The sequence below is a fragment of the Esox lucius genome, chromosome 18 (genome assembly GCF_011004845.1).
Source record: "Esox lucius isolate fEsoLuc1 chromosome 18, fEsoLuc1.pri, whole genome shotgun sequence".
Taxonomy (NCBI): Eukaryota; Metazoa; Chordata; class Actinopteri; order Esociformes; family Esocidae; genus Esox; species Esox lucius.
This window is the reverse complement of record NC_047586.1, coordinates 16,659,358-16,670,603: the sequence shown is the minus strand read 5'-3', so window position 1 is coordinate 16,670,603 and position 11,246 is coordinate 16,659,358. Positions and strand designations below refer to the sequence as shown.

At 44.2% G+C, this 11,246-nt stretch overlaps 1 long non-coding RNA gene across 1 annotated transcript in view; it reads left to right on the top strand.

Moving 5' to 3' along the window:
• The first annotated feature begins 1,140 nt into the window (after positions 1-1,140).
• Positions 1,141-11,246, top strand: part of LOC109616872 — a 28,691-nt gene continuing 18,585 nt past the window's right edge. Inside the window, exons 1-2 of the long non-coding RNA XR_002198156.2 lie at positions 1,141-1,244; positions 1,537-1,659. This is a non-coding gene — a long non-coding RNA (uncharacterized LOC109616872). The remainder of the gene's footprint in view (positions 1,245-1,536; positions 1,660-11,246) is intronic.

The following is an 11,246-nucleotide window of genomic DNA, read 5'->3' as shown; positions in this document are numbered from 1 at the left end:
GGTATAAAAAGGTATATAAACATACCTACAGCAAAACAATTATGGACGTACGATGCATGCCAGTTAACTCGTGCGACCTGCATATCATTTACCGTTTTTGGAGCTGAAAATCGCGTCAGTCATATAATTGAAATATCGCAATGTCAATAATATTTTGATTAATTGTGCAGCCTTAACTGGAACCCATCCATCCATCCATCCATCCATCTTCTTACGCTTATCCGGGGGCGGGTCGCGGGGGCAGCAGTCTAAGCAGAGATTTCCCTCTCCCCAGACACTTCCTCCAGCTCTTTCGGGGGGACACCGAGGCGTTCCCAGACCTGTTGTGAGACATAGTCCCTCCAGCGTGTCCTAGGTCTTCCCCGGGGTCTCCTCCCGGTGGGACGGGCCCGGAACACCTTCCCGGGAAGGCGTCCAGGAGACATCCTGAACAGATGCCCAAGCCACCTCAGCTGACCCCTCTCGATGTGGAGGAGCAGCGGCTCTACACTGAGCTCCCCCCGGGTGACCGAGCTTCTCACCCTATCTCTAAGGGATCGCCCAGCCACCCTGCGGAGAAAGCTCATTTCGGCCACCTGTATCCGGGATCTTGTCCTTTCGGTCATGACCCAAAGCTCATAGGTGAGAGTAGGGACGTAGATTGACCGGTAAATCGAGAGACACCACGACAGACAGATACATCAACCGCATTACTGCAGAAGCTGCACCGATCCGTCTGTCAGTCTCCCGTTCCATCCTTCCCTCACTCGTGAACAGGACCCCTAGATACTTAAACTCCTCCACTTGAGGCAGGAACTCTCCACCAACCTGAAGTGGGCAAGCCACCCTTTTCCTACTGAGGACCATGGCCTCGGTACCTCCTAACTGGAACCCTTAACTGAAAAAGTACAGGACTTGCCCACCGTCAAATTGCTCCTCTGATGCTTTTATGCACCACATATATACATTTACAGTGTAACTGAGATATTTCTAAGATTCTAGCCCAAATGGTTTGGGCAGTCTGTTCTGTAAGAAGACAAGTTCCAGAGATTATATCTGATCTCACAAAGCTAGTGAAAGTCACTGGCAATGGTTGTGTACTTAAGTTATCACTCTGATGTAAGACTTTGATTTCCGTCCCTCTTCAGTGCGGTGCACACATTTGAGAAGACCACACGGAGAGTCTGAGAGAGAATGTGACAATCTGAAGTACACATACAACTCACTTGCTGTCGAAACTTCAGTTACCCAAAGGATTGATACAGGTATACCCCCCTAGCAGGAATGGAAGTGTGACATGTAGAGTCTCTTTTGTTCTTGTAAACAGCCTTTTCTATCAATTTACCACTCTGTTAAAGGGTCCATTCTCTCATTATCTCTAATGTGTTTGTAACAGAAGTTGGCCCCCAACTGTACCTAGAACCTCCACTTCTGTCCATGTATAGCACCACTTGATATCCTCTAGACACCCTCATTTAGTATGAGCAAAGCCTTTTCGGGCTCCTCTACCTTGTGAGAAGATCTGTCTCCCCTCATACTTGTGTTCTCTTTCTAAAGGCCTCTGGACTCCGCAGGCTCCCAAAGCTACTCCTCATGCCCCTCACGGCACCGCACCGCCATCCTGACATCCGTCTTCAAAGTCAGAGCCCAGAGGTTATCTGTCCATCTGCCAATCAAAGAGTGAGTTGGAACGCCAGCACCTAACACAAAGAAGGAAATAGGGTTGAGACGAAGGACATGCTGATGTGGAATGGGGGGGATCAGGCTGGACTGGTGAATTGCATTCTTTTTCTCTCCTCTTTTCCATAAGCTGGAATCTGATTTGTGAAAGATGAAAGACCTTCTTTGCGCACTGCTTCCTTCTTTTAGAGGAAGAAGAGAAATTGAAAACATTATGCGGAGTGTGGTTAATTTGATGTTGTGAGAAGGGTAGGTTGCTGTGTGTGTGTGTGTGTGTGTGTGTGAGTTTGTGGTTGTCTGTCTTTTTATATATGTATGCTTTTGGGGGTGCTCGCATGTGTGCGTCTGAAAAGTGCATCTGATGTGTGGGTGTGTGTGTGTTTGGGTGTGTGTGTGCTGCTGTGCTCCCCCATATTGGAGCTGGGAGATGCAGCGAGACAAAGCGCCCATTGAGCCATTGCGTTTCTCTGCTAGGCGCCCATTAGAAGAGAGCTCCTATTTTCATCCATGCTCCCCTGCTCTCTTTAACAGCCTATGCCCCATCACAAGTAATATGGCTGACATTTAACCGTGAACCGTTATCCTTCTGCCCCCACCCCTTTCTCTGCTCCCCACCTCGCTTTTGTTAATCGACTGAGTTAACAAGCAGGTTAGGGACCATGGCACACATTATGTTTACTTAATAAATCAGGGCTGGTGGTCTGTGCATAACCACATGGGAACCAGTGGGGTTCATAGTCAGACCTAAGGATGATGGGTGATGGAGTTAGCTAAGGGGATCCATGGGGGTTTGTTAGCCTGAGGGAAAGCCGGCATGACACGTATTAGGAGTTGCCCTATGATTCAAGTGGTTTTAAACTTTCAGTAAGTCATTAATGGTGCCCGTTGTACAGTCATTCATATTTAACCCCTTATTGACTACAGTGCAAGCTGTGACGCATAGTGGCTGACATGTATGCGTCAGAGGAAGCAGAGAAGTCTCTAATAAAGTGCTGTTCTTTCCCTCTCTTAATATAATATCATTAGAACTGGCAAGCTCTTCAGTCGCGTATCATCTCTGTGCAGACGATGCATCATTGTTTTCAAATGCATGTCCAGATTTCCATTAATTATGAAATGTCCTGCATGGAGGGTGAGATCCTTATTACAGGGCCTCTCCCTGTTCCTAACTCCCTGGGTGGTTACATAATAAGGTTTGCATGCTTAGTCCATAAGGTCAGCAAGCTGAGGTGAACAGTAAATTACTAGAACACTGAAGAAGTGTGTGTGTGAGAGAGTGAGAGAGAGAGACAGAAAGAGACAGAGAGAAAGAGCACGAGAGACCTAGGAGAGACTAAAGAAAGAGAAACGAAATATGGAGAGGGAAAGATGGAGAGAAAGTGCCAGGCAAAGCAAGAAAGAGTGCAACCGAGCGAACAAGCTGATACACCGTCACTATGGCAACCCGTTGACGTATAGCTGCCACACCTGCTGCCAATAGATGTTTACTCCCCCAATGGCTGGGATAGGCACGCTTGTATCCGGGCTTTGGGTTAACATGGCCATCGTCTGTCTGTACGTGACACAATTCGTCGACATTTGAACCTCAAACTAATAAACACAAATCTACGGGTCTTCGAAAACACAAGGATCGTTGTGTTTTCATTGTGTGACGCACACAAGCTTTGGTCTGAATCGAATGTAAGCAAAGTAACATTTCTGTAGAGATACTGTAGCTATGGAGGAAAAATGCTCAAAAAAGAGTCTGAAAGATTTTCAATTTTCAGATATAGGAAGTGTACGTAAAAGATAGATTCAAATTTTTTTTTGATGACTTTCTGTTTAGCAATGCACAGTATGTGTTTTACAGTGTGTTTTTATACACTCTAGCAGCAATTACTAAACTCACTATGAGCCTGAAATTATTTTCATTTCTATTCATATTTCATATTCATTCTATAAATATTTATATCTACATAGGTTCTACAAGTTAAAATAGCATTGCTAAATAAACATTACTAGGTCTAAACATGTTCCAAATGTAGCGCTTAGAAGATCACACATTAAGGGGCAAACTTCTAGGCTTGTGTACCCATCCTTTTTGCTTTCTTCTCTCTTTTACCATCGACTGGGTTAATTTTCACCATGTGGATGTCCAGTAGCAGAGTGAGGAAAACAGACACAACCATGTTTTCTTGAATGAATTAATCCTATCATTAACTGTAAATCCTAACCTGAGTGCCTTAACTCTAACCTTAATGCTTAAGCCTAACCTTAAACATTAACTTAACCAATTATCTAAAACCAAAGCTAACCTGTGAGCCTACAAAACCATTTTGAAAAGTCAGGACATTTTGGTACTTTTTGGTCCTGTAACAAGCACACACACACTCTATGATCTGTCCCTTCAGCAGTGATTCTGGTCCATTCTGCTGATTGTTGTTCTGTTGGGTAGAATTAATAGGTAAGTTATCTGTACATTAAAGACTTTGAACAAATAGCCTACACACACACACACAAACAAAGTGCATACTACTACTCTTGTGAGGAGCAGATAATGTTGCTTCCCTCTGTTTTGGCATTTGTCCCAAACGGCAGTCTATGTCCTACATCAGGCACTACTGTACTTCTGTTCTGGTCCACATAGGGAATAGGTCACCACCTATTACCCGCCTTTACTGACAAGCAGGTATTGGCCAGGCCAAGACTCTCCAGTCCATCGGCAGCTGAACAGGCAGAAAATAACAACACGCCTTGACACACCAAACCCCTGTTGAGACCCACACACACAGCTCTCGTGAGGGGTTCCCCTCAGCAGGGATGCTGGTCCGTTCTGGGCATTGGGGTCCAGTGTGATAGAGTGAATAGGAGTGTTGTTTTCTACTGATGTCAGGTGAGGTGCCTTTGAACAATGAGCTAGCAAGCACAGACTGATGCACACACACACACACACACATGACACAGCAATCAGGGACAGGCCTCAATAGGAATTCTAAATATCTTGATGAATAAATAATGCCCTTGTCACATTCACACACCTTAAAAGGCTGATCTACCCTCCCTTTTCCCCAGTGAGGAATCACAAATTCACTTTAGAAACTGGCGTTTCAATTCACTACAGAAACAACTGTTTTAATTCACTTTAGTATCTAACATTTTAATTCTCATCTGTTTTACAGATGGAAACGAACGTCCAGAGTCACTCTGGCAGGTTATAAGCGACCCAGTATGGTTAGGGTTATGGTTGAAGGACAATTTCAGCATTTTACAACCTAATATTGGACGTCTGTGCCTCTATCCCTCTGTTTCACATCCTCTTCCTCCTCTTTCTGCATTCATTGTCACTGTCAGAATACACGAATGGGACACAGGCAAGCGCTAACACGCACACTCTCTCCTCACACAAAACATATACCTGGCATATTTGAGACTGTTGATGAATTCCAATGAACAATCTCTATGTTCATGTCTACAGAGAAAGCTCAAGCATTTGGGATTCATCATCTCATCAAATATTCAAGTGTAGAAAGGTTGTATACTGAACAGAGCCCGGCATATCTCAGTCATGTTGAGGCGTTCACTCTCACAGTGTTCTGCCTTTGCTGCTCCACGATACCATCAGACTTTGTGAAGTCATGGGGGGGGGGGTTGAGCTTGAACGTGTACGAGTCTGCATGTGCGTGTGCATGTGTTCATTTCTGTACTTTTGTATTAGTGTGTGTACATTTTTGTGTGTGTGTGTGTTGTGCCTGTACAACTCAAGCACCATTCTCAGCAGTCTACTCTAGCGCTTAACTCCATTTGGAACAATACAGCGACAGGCAGAGTCTATTTTTTATTTTTTTTGCAATTCACTGCATAATGTCAATAGACAATTAGGCATTTACGGGCTTCTGCCCGAAGCTAATTACAAGTCTGTAATTAGCGGGAGCCAAAGCTTAAGTGTTCCCAAATGAAACAGCAGATAACCGAGTGCCACACTGTGCTTAAGCCTGCCGCTACGGCCTCTCGCTGCGACCTGAGAGCCAGGGAAGACACTTAGAAGACACTTAGAGACTGGAGTGCATGGAGACAGGAGCAGGGAGAGACACGCTGGAGAGCCACTTACTGTATTATACATTATGGTCGGCTCAGGAGTGACAAGGGCTAAGACTGCTGATTCAGACTCTATTTTTCTCCCGGGAATGCTGCTGGAGGTTTTTATGTGGGGAGGGGGACACCATCAGACTTCCTACTTCCCTCCCTCACATTGTCTCTATTCCTAGCCCCCCCCCCCCCCCCACCCTGCACCACACAGACAGGCTACATTTGATTTCAGTTCAGTCCATTCGGGAAATTGAATTGAAATCCCAGTTGAGAATGTGAAAATAGATCACGTCTTCTGTATTGCCTTAATGGAGAGGGAAGGCAACCCATTCAGACCAGTATTCTCCATCCTCCTGACATCCCTTTGCACCTTGGCCTCCTTTGCCTTCCCCTTTCATTATTTCCCTTCCGTCTCTCTCTGACACCTCTGGTGATGTCTCTCTCCCCCCCTTCTCTCGGTCTCTCCCTCTCTATTCCTTTTGCTTCCGCTCTCTCTCTCTGTCTTCCTCTCTCTATCTTTCTCTCAATCTCTTGGTCTTTTTCTCCGTCTTTGTCTCTCCATCCTGTTTCTCTGTCTGATGAAATTCTTTGTGCCCTGACTCAAGGCGTTTCTCTCTATGTCTCTCTGATTTTCTTTTCGCATGTAGCTCATTCTTCTCTTTCTCATCTCAGGATCTGCTGCCTCTCTTGTTATGAATGTTCTCTATCTTTCCTCAAATGTTATTTTCTCCCCCCTACTTTGCTCCTCTTTCCAGATTTCTCCCCACATGTCTCTCTTTCTCTCTCCCTGTCTTTTACTCTTCCACCTCCTCTGTTTTTCCCTCTGGTCTTATCTTTCTCATCCATCAGGCTGATGGTCTGACGATGCCTCTGGCAAAACACCCTGCTTTATTAATTGGGTGTGTATGTGCTAACAGTAGCCAGACTGAGATGATGACCGAACCAGTGTTGTGACCCCCTGGCAATATCTCTACTTGCTTCAGGACCGGGTTGTTAAACTACCAACCCTCAAGGGCCAATATGGGGTTGCGTTACTTTGCAACCTGGAAGATCAAACACTACCGTTCAAAAGTTTGGGGATGCTTGGAAATGTCCTTATTTTTCGTAATAAAAGCTATTTTCTGTCTATTGAAATAACATGACATTTATCAGAAATACAGTGTAAATACATTGAAAATTTTGCAATTGACTCTTGTAGCTGGAAAAGGCAAATTGTTAGTGGAATATCTATAGTACATAGGCATACAGAGGCCCATTATCAGCAACCATCAGACCAATGCCTTTTGGGGGAAGAGTCACTGGCTTGTTGTTGTCTCTCTGTTGCGCACTTGTGCAATTGGGCTGTACTCTGCTGGCAATACTCAGGGTGGTTACGGTTGGTGGTGGTCCCTTTGGTTGATGCCTGGCAATGTGGGTGGATTGATTTCCTGCCTGTTGGGCCCTGTCCGGGGCTTCTCCCGGGTAGGGCCACAGTGTCGCCGGACCCCCCCGTCTCAGTTCCTAGGTCTTGCACTGGTATACTATTGTGCTGGGGGATTGGGTCAGTTCTCCTTCCCCACAAAGTTCTCCTTCTCCACTATAAATCGTTGTTGATATGAGGAATGCATATTCTGAATTTTCCCAGTCTTCTCCCGTTTTAAACTAAAAAGGGCTTTATAAATAAAATTGATTGATTGATTGTGTTCCAATAGCACATTGTGTTTGCTAATCCAAGTTTATCATTTTAAAAAGCCAATTGATCATTAGAAAACCCTTTTTTGCAATTATGTTAGCAGAGCCTAAAATGGTTGTGTTGATTAAAGAAGCAGTAAAATGTGCCTTCTTAAGACTAGTTGAGTATCTGGAGCATCAGCAATGGTGGGTTTGACTGCAGGCTTATATTGGCCAGGATCAAAGAACTTTCTTCTAAAACTCATCAATCAATTCTTATTTTGAGAAATGAAGGCTTTATCATGCTAGAAATTGCCAAGAAACTGAAGATCTCATGCAATCTATGTACTACTCCCTTCACAGAACAGCGCAAACTGGCTCTAACCAGAATAGATGAGGAGTGGGAGGCCTCAGTGTACAACTGAGCGAGAGGATAAATACATTGGAGTGTCTAGTTTGAGAGACATAGGGGTGCTTTGGTGGTGGTGAAGTGGGAGATTTGTACAGGGTAAACGGGATCTTGAAGAAGGAAGACTGTCACTCCATTTTGCAACAAAATGCCATACCCTGTGGATGGCGCTTGATTGGTGCCAATTTCCTCCTACAACAGGACAATGACCCAGAGCACAGCTCCAAACTAAATAACTATTTGGGAAGAAGCAGTCAGCTGGTATTTTATCTATAATGAAGTGGCCAGCAAAGTCACTGAATCTTAAACCTATTAAGCTATTATTTGAGCAGCTTGACCGTATTTACGTAAGAAGTGCCCATCCAGCCTATCAAATTTGTGGGAGGTGCTTCATAAAGCATGGGGGGGTCATTTCTTCAGATTACCTCAACAAATTGACAACTAGAATGCCAAAGGTTTGCAAGGCTGTAATTGCTGCAAATGGAGGATTCTTTGATGAAAGCAAAGTTTGAAGGACACAATTATTATTTCAATTAAAAATAATTATTTCTGACCTTGTTAATGACTTATATCCCTTTCATTTTGCTATATCTCCAATTCAATCTAATTTCATGTACTGTATGTTTCATGGAAAACAAGGACATTTCTAAGTGACCCCAAACTTTGGATGGTGATGTATTCCCCAGATCCTACCCACAAGGATCAGAATTCATAAAGCATCTCATATTAGGAGAGTTGGTCTAGATTAATTTTTAATTAATGCAATTTTATGGGCAGCTAGGATCTAGTCCTAGACTTTCCTAGGTGTTCCAACTACCTAATTACAAGAAAGAATTACCGAATGTTTCGGCCCAGTAGGACCACAGGATCACACGACCACTAACCCCTTATTTTCTCCTTGTTAGTTCTCTTTTCTTTTCCTTGTTATTAGTCGTTCTGTGTTCTAGTGGTGTCAGTGACCCAATGACATCCCTCCACCCCCGGACCAAATCCCTCCACCCCCGGACCAAATCCCTCCCTCCCGGCAGCAAATCCCTCCCTCCCCGGAGCAAATCCCTCCACCAACACACAAAATCTTTCCACCGAAACAAATGACTCTTCCCAGGACTACATCTACATCCACACAAATCTCAAACACTTACACTCCAATCAGCACTCTGCTTTCCCACTCTCCCCCATCACTCCCCCTCCCACTCCCTCTCTCTCTCCATCTTCTGCCATTAATGTGTGACCAAAACGTCTTTTTTCCATATCTGCTCCCAAGTGCTATTTGCGTATTAGTGTGTGTGTGTGTGTGTGTGTGTGTGCGCGCGCATGTGTGTGCACTGTCTCTCGTCAGGAGTGTGTGTTGGCGTGACAGAGTGGAGACTCATTGCTTGTTGTGGCATTGTGTTGCTGTCAGCCCCGCGGCCAGACGAAGACATATAGAGACAGAGACAGGAGGACAGGGGTGTATCAGAGAGAATTGAGCTGTCACTGACTGGCAGCAAATTGCTCTGTCATCAAACCGCTGTTGCTCAGCGCAGGTCGGAATGGGGGGGGGGGTGTTGCTATCTGTAATATTTAAGGCTATGCATGATTATGTAAAGAGTATCCGCGTTTGTGAGAGGGAGATGGGATGGATGAGACAAAATGACACTGTGATTATAATAGTATCTGTAGGAGGTTTGTCTGTCTCTGTTTGTTTATTTTGGTGATATGGGGCTGTTGGTGGAGTCATTATGGCCCATGTTTTCACTCTGTAGGCATCTGTCCTCTTCTGTCCTTTTCTTCTGTTGTTAGAAAAGAAAAAGGTGTGTTGGTTTGGATGTATTCAAATGCTTCTAAATTTGTTCCTTTGTGTTCTATCTTAGTGTTTATACGTTTATACATTTTGTGTGTGTACTATTTCAATATATTTGTGGTCTGGTTGTGTGTGTGTGTGTGTGTGTTCGTGCATTATCCCTGTGTGGGTGTGTTTGTGTGTATGTGTGTTTGTGCATTATCCCTGTGTTTGTGTGTGTTTGTGTGTTTGTGCCTGCAACCATGCTTTTACTATCACTATTTCTTTGGCTGTGTGTGTGTGTTTGCTTGTGTCTGGCTCTGGCCTTCTGCTCTGACACTGATAAATAGCTGTGACTCTTTGAGGAGCGGCTCAGATAACCTCAATCCCTCCTGCTTGCCTGTCTATGCTCATTGCTCCCTACTATTATTTATCAGTGAGCTTGGAGCCTAGCGGTAGCTAGGAGCACTTGGGCAGGGCTCTGTCTGTCAGGGGACAATCAGTCAGCAGTAAGAAGCCTAAACCCTGTCAGAGACTGAGTCACAGAGGTTTGGAGCGAGCAGACACTTTCTCCCCTCCGCTAATTTAATCACTTGGAATGATGCTGCTGCTCACCAACAGATGGATACGGAGCTTTGTAGTCAACTGCCACCCAATTATTTAAAAAAAAACTTTCTGGGGCACAACTTTGCTGCCTTGTGACTTACAACTCACATATTACACCTTTTCCAGCTTTGGAATACAACTTTGTGACAGAACCTTTTGTCAGTATCGCCCAATTATTTCCACAGGCAAATAGAGCTTTTTGGGGAATGACAATCCTGCCTTGTGACTTGAGGGGTCTTGGAGTTCACACTGAATACCTGTAATGACCGTCGGTTTGAAATACAGGGAGAGCTTTGCATCACCCAATTACATCCAGAGGTGAAGATCTTCCCATAGTGGTCTAGGATTACGGCCATACTATACCTTTACACAACTGATACAGAATGATACTGCTTACCAACAGATGGGGTAATATCCATGTACGGTAGCACCACCATCATGTGAAGCGTAGTAAAGATCTCTATAGGGTGAATGTCTGTTCTGACTTAAGGCAGGAGATATTCTGCTAAGTTTAAACTACACCATAAGCCTTATTGTTATTGCACAGTAGGCAGATTCCAATCGTTTTTGACAACTTTGTCTCCCAAAAAGTTTGGACTCTGCGCAAATCATTTAATCCCTAAATTTAATGAAAATAGTGCAAAAAATACACATTTGAAACTGAGAAATGATATGGTTTTTGGTTAAACACTTTGGCCATTTAGAATTAGATGCCAGCAACACATTTCCAAAAAGTTGGGACAGGGGCCTGTTTACCACATTGTTGAATCACCTCTTCTTTTAACAATAAGCTGTAAGCATTTGGGAACTGAGGAGACCAATTGCTGTAGTTTAGAAACTTTATTCCCATTTAGCCTTGATATAGGATTTCAGCTGCTCAACAGTTTGGGGTCTCCTTTGTCATATTTTTCGTTTCATAATGCGCCAAATGTTTTCAATGTGTGACAGGTCTGGACTGCAGGCAAGTCAGTTTAGCACCCGGACTCTTTTACTACGGAGCCATTCTGTTGTAATACATGCAGAATGTGCTTTGGCCTTCCCTGGAAAATAAGTAGTCTAGATGGCAGCATATGTTGCTCCTAAACTTATATACAG